Raw genomic sequence first — 6,604 nt, forward strand, 5'->3', positions numbered from 1 at the left:
TCTAACAACCGGTCCCCGCATCCACAAAACATTTTTAATGTTAAGTTAATTTACTCAACTTTCAATCACAGTTTATGAGAAATATATTTGATTCAGAAACACAAAAAACTTATTGATGTATTTGATACATTAAAACAACAAATTTTTTATAAAGGGCTATATTTTAGTTAAAATAAGGTGAACCATTTTGCGTTAATTCTTAAATTTGTGTACTTGGGGTCTGAATGTTAATTTCATATGACCTAAACTACACTATGATCTTTTATCATTTCAGATTTTTTACTATTTAGTTAAGAATAATAATTTTTCTGTTTAATTTTTCTTTGAATACTTGTTTAGTTGTTGTCGCTTTCCTTAAACAGGCATTAAGTAAGCTAAATATGTGTATTGCAGGTCTTTCTTTAGGCCTTAAGTATTATATAAATTGTTAAAGACATTTATTAACATGACAAGACCATAATCAATTCTCGATGCTTTAGGATGGCTCAGAATTTAAGTAGATTAAAATGGTGTGGCCATTTAATGATTTAATTTAAAAATCGAGAACCAAGACTAAGACTCAAATGAAAAGTACAGTGGTTACGATCAGTGCACAACCGTTGATCACTTTGCTCAAAATAAAGTAATGGAATGAAATTTTCAATATATTCATTTTGCATTATCTATTTTTGAAATATTATAGCGAAAATGGAAATAATGCTCCTTTATTTATGTAATTTCTAATTATGATTTTATATTATTTTAGGCCAGAACTAAGATTAATCTGTCCAAGTTAGTTCGTAACATGTCTGAAAGTGAAAAAGAAGGTAAGTTGCATATTTTCTGGAGGGGATGTGACGTCATCCTTTGATGTTGGCCTACCATTATTTCACATAATGGTACTGGCAATGTGTCAAATGTACATTATTTATACTAGTTGAAGTTTTGGACCTGCGTGACGTATTTCATTGAAATGCATGTGCTGGATAGTGTCTGTCTCGTGCAAGACATTGTGTAATATATAGATATAGTCCTCGTGCTAAACGCACTCGTGCAATATCAATATATTACTTAATGTCTCGCACTCGACCATTAAAATACACTTGATTATGAATAGGTCTGTTGGCGAATTGGAAAAATTCAAATTCATTAAATTTGTATTATCTGAAGTACATGAAGTCTCATTCAATCAAGCTTCGATATAAAATAACCCTTGACCACTGGAATTCGTAGTAAAAATAACTTGTAGTGATGCTGTCTGGGCAAAATGTCTCTCATAGCAAACTGCATGCCTATGCCTCTCCTCAATAGCCCAGTCGGTGCAGAAAAGTAGGATTTAAACCTCATGCTAACCGATCAGATCTATATGAAATAAATATTTATTTTAATCAGATTGTTTAAATTTTTCTAAAACCTGATAAATGTGATATTCAGTTGTTGTCACCCTTGTCTGTCCGTCAGTTGTCCACTATTGCTTATGGATGTTTTAGGTGATAAAATTAATATCTGATTAACTTAAAATTTATAAAAATTGTTTAAGGTCATGAGACGAAAAAGCCTATTGATTTTTCACTTTGAAAAATCTTTTGGATGTTCTAGAGGATAAAGAAGAAGTTAATATCCGATTGACTTAAAATTTATACGCAGTGTTTACTGTTATGTCACGACGAAGGATATTAATTTCAACGATTTCCGATGATTTGAACAGTTTGCTTCATGATATTGAATGTTTTGTATACAAAACGTTAGTAACTTAGTATAGGGTAGAAGCCAAACAAATTATAATGATTTCTGATAATTACTTAATTTGTTGTAAATGTTTTCATTACCGACAATTGTGTCGACTGGACGTTAAACACATTTTCTCTCTCTCTCATTATTGATAAAAGAAAAACATGAGACAACCCTTGATGACTGCTTCAACGACTTAGCTGCTGTGGGCGTATGTTTTTTTGCCTGGACAGACTGTGTTTAAAAAAAAAATGTTATTTGAAATATTTTAAAGAATCTGTGCGATCCAGTCATTCACCTCTGCCAGATCAAGATGGCAAACAATCCAGACCATCTTTAGATCAACAGAACTCAATTGTATCTCAGCCATCAATAGAAGATTCCTGGGCGGCAGCTGATTCTCCCATTACACCGAGACGTGTTTCCTTTAAAAAAGATGCTGAATTATCAGAAATCCGAGATATTGTAAGTAAATTAAAGCTTTTCCTATTACCCAAAACTACTCGAGGGTGGCTCTAGTCGTGTGTGTGTGGGGTGGGGGGCACCATTGAAGTCCCATTAAAAGTCATTATCTTAGAACCGGATTCTTGTCTCAGATCACTGGGAATGACTTTTTCTGGATGCTAGTTTTTGAAAATTTCCACCCCCCCACCTGCTTATCCATTGTCTCTGGATCCACCCTTGTTACAAGCCTGAAAATTTAAACAATGTCACTGACATTGTAAGACACAAATTGAGGCTTTCTCGGGTACAGCTACTCTGGTGTCTGCCATTTTGAATTTTGTCTGAAACTACAGGTATTAACAGGGTCAGTTTGTGCACCTGAGAAAAGACGGGGTACATTAATGTAACACCTGTCATAATAGTCTAGCATACATCTGCAAAATAACAAGAAAATAAGTCAAATTGAGTTAAGTGAGTTGATGAAAAAAATTAAAAAGACATATAATGCTTGTGTATGTCATGCTGGTTTCTGTGAGTTTGTTGTCCTCTTAGTTTTTGTGATATTTTGTTATTGTGTGTTGTACAGTCCTCCTGTTTGTTATTGTGTGTTGTGCAGTCCTCCTGTTTGTTATTGTGTGTTGTACAGTCCTCCCATATTTACCAGAGTTTAATCTTTATATTTATAGAGTATGCAAGAAGAACCCGAGGAAGTAAAACAAACGGTAAATATTAAATTCATTTATCTCGGAGGTTGGGGTGGGGCGCAGTATGTTCTTCAATCAATGTATTTGCAATGACAGAAGTAGAAAAGAAAATACAATTTTTCAGTTTAAAAAATTACACATTTTTATTTAAATGGAAGTGTCTATTAAAGTCGGAAAGCACCATTTGCATTTTTCTGACAATAGCAAATTTTATGTGGCCTAATAATAATATGCACTAAAATATATTCTCGTTGCATGACTATTTGACATTCAATGTAGATAATCACATGACTTAGATTGTGTTGGATTTAAAAGAGGGAAATGAAGACCGGTTTCCCAGCACTTATTGGTGTTGCTCTCTTGTTCAAATCATCCTCATACCATCCCAAATATTATATTAATCATATCCTTGTAGGGGGGTTGGATGGCCGAATGGTTAGCGCGTGCACATTGTATCATAAGGTCTTTTAGTGAGTCAGCTGGCGTGGTTTCGATTCCCCGGTGGTATGTGACAAGAAGTAGGGTTGCCTGTAATTATCAGAAATATTATAATTTGTTTGTTTCTAGTTTTGCCCTACTCTTAACATTTAGTATACAAAACTATTAATAATATCATGGATTTAGCTGTTCAAGTAGTCGGAAATCATTAAAAATAAATAGACTTCATCGTCCCATGACCGCAAACCTCGTGGGTTTTCTCCGGGTCCTCCAGTTGTTAAACTCTCTCTCTCCCCCTCTTTCTCTCTCTGGGAGAGAGAGTGAGAGAAATGGGGTTTAACGCCCACTTGACACAAACTAGGTCATTTCGGGACTAACATATGGTTTAATTTTATTTCAATAATTCGCTTGCGCGTAGGGGTCTTTAGCAGTGGTAGGAAACCGGAGGACCCGGAGAAAACCCACGAGGTTAGTCAGGCGACCCTACTCCTTGTCACGTACAACCGGGGATTCGAAACCACGCCAGTCGACTCAATGACAGACTTTATGATACAGCGCGCGCACGCTAACCATTCAGCCATCCAACCCCCCTTTCTCTCTCTGGACTGAGATTTCTTATCGAGATTCAAATTTCACAGTGATGACCAGTGATTTTATGATTATATATTTTATTGGACAGCCATCTGGTAAATCAGCTGGATATACACCTACAGCAATAGCTACTTCTACACCGAAAGTACAACTTACAGCTGAAAAACAGAGAGGTAAATACAATCTAAATATTTACTACCTTCGCTACAATTTAATTTTGTTCTGTCTGAATTTTGTAAATTAAGATAAAATGAATAGAAATAAGATACTTTATTCCACGATCATGGTCGGTTAAATTACCATAATAACACCAGAGTTATTGTGCCAGGCAGAATAACACCAGGCCCCGAGTTCACAAAGCTTTCTCAAGTTAAGAATTTACTCAAAATTGTTGACCTTATTGTAACTAAAATATAGCCCTTTATAAAGCTTTTCTTGTTTTAATGTATCAAATACAACAATAAGGAACTATGTGCAAAGTTTTGTGTTTCTGGATCAAAGTTATTTCTCAAAAACAGTGATGAAAACTTAGTAAATTCTTAACTTAAGTCTGAGAATGCTTTGTGAACTCAGTGCCAGAGTTATTGTGCCTGACAGAATAACACCAGAGTTATTGTGCCTGACTGAATAACACTAGAGTTATTGTGCCTGACAGAATAACATCAGAGTTATTGTGCCTGACTGAATAACACTAGAGTTATTGTGCCTGACAGAATAACATCAGAGTTATTGTGCCTGACTGAATAACACTAGAGTTATTGTGCCTGACAGAATAACATCAGAGTTATTGTGCCTGACTGAATAACACTAGAGTTATTGTGCCTGACAGAATAACATCAGAGTTATTGTGCCTGACTTAGTCTGAATTTGTGACTGACAATGTCAGTGTCAACTACCTCATTTCCAGACTTGATGTTAGCTTATATTACCCGTAGTAAAAACCATAATTTGGTGACGGATCGTAGCAAGCTTGTAATGAATTTACATAATGCATGATGAATTAAAATGTTATTAATGAAAACCTTATAGAATAGTTGAAATATTTGAAAGCATTTTTTTTATTAACCTGCATGTTTTTTCCTTCTAAAGAAATCCAAGGTGAAAAGAATGGTATGTTAATGCTTTTCCTAATATGGATGTTTTATCTTTTCTGTTTTTTATATAATCATCTTTGATAGTGGATATAGGACTGGATCTCCTTAACAACCTGTATAAACTAAAGAATCAGACGTGATTTACGATTGGTTGATATATTCACATGAATTAGGTGTTTCCAACGACGGAAATCTAGGAAATCAGCTGTCATCGGTTGTTTTTACATGAAATCTCTACTGTAACCCTGTCAGAGACCGGGGAATCCCAACTGTCCCATAGTCCCTACCTTAGACATACAGTAATATTATTCTCATTTTTGTAGACTTTAAAGACGCATTATGTAAGAGCTAAATCTGTCTAATGCTGGGCCCGATTCCTAGAAAATTCTTAAGCATGTTCTTTTGCTTAGATTTAAGTAGACTTTGCATTTAAGTAATCTTACCTTATTTTGTGTTCCCAGAAAATTCTTGTGCTAAGATTTTAAGTAGACTTTATTGTAAGCACAAGAACGTTATTATGCGTTCCAAGAAAAAAATTAAGCACAACTTCGTTCTTAAACATAGTCAATGTAAGCACAAGTCCCAAGCAAGGTATACGGCTTGCTTACCAACCTTAAGTCTGTTTCTGCTTCAAAAAGATGGCTAACCGTAGAGTAAGAATGGTCTTGAGAATTTTCTAGGGACGGTATTTTTATAAGTTTCTTACGTAAGAAAAAGTGAAGCATGACTTTGTGCTTACTTTAAGAATTTTCTAGGAACCGGGCCCAGATCTTTATTTAGCCTCAAATGTTATATAAATTATTAATTAGACATTATTTATATGCCAGGCCCATCATCTTGAACATCGGATGATTTTGATTTTCAACAGATTTAAATACGTTTGGCGGTTGATTATTTAATTAAAATACATGTATAGATAATCAGGACATTGCTTATTGTTTATTTCCAAACAGCTCTAAAGTCGCTCAGAATAAACTAATTTGACTGAAATTTCCAATATATTGATTTGTCATTATCTATTTTCAAACTATTATAATATAAACTTTCAGGTCTTTTCATTTGTCATTATCTATTTTTAAACTATTATAACTGTCAGCTCTTTATCTAAATCTTACATAGTGCGTGCATCTTTAGTCATCTCTAAAAAACATTTTGATATTGAAAATTCACTTGGATAGAAGTGGCCATTTCTAAAGATGCTAAAAATAAACTCCAATCAGAAATCTTCTCTGGTTCTTTAGTGTCTGTTGGTCAAGAATAAAATCCACTTTCTATATCTTTGAGATGTGTTGTATTAGATGTCGTCTCTAGTATTGTATTAGATGTCGTCTCTAGTTTTGTATGTTGAATTGTGTTTTATTTTTAGCACTCACATTGTTTAATTCAATTTATTAATTTACCCAATAGTTCACAGAGATAACGCAAATTTTAAACACATAATTCTCAATACTTAAATATATCAAATTCTTCAGCTCGCTAGAAATGCAACAAAATGTTGCCAAATGTTCTTAAAATCATTTGTGCTGGCACTATATATATATCATTAAATAGATGTATTGCGATTTTAATTTTTTACAATTTCGTTTTTGTGTTTTTTGTTTTTTGTTGCTTTAGTAACTAACC

Source organism: Patella vulgata, chromosome 7, assembly GCF_932274485.2.
Source record: "Patella vulgata chromosome 7, xgPatVulg1.2, whole genome shotgun sequence".
NCBI lineage: Eukaryota > Metazoa > Mollusca > Gastropoda > Patellidae > Patella > Patella vulgata.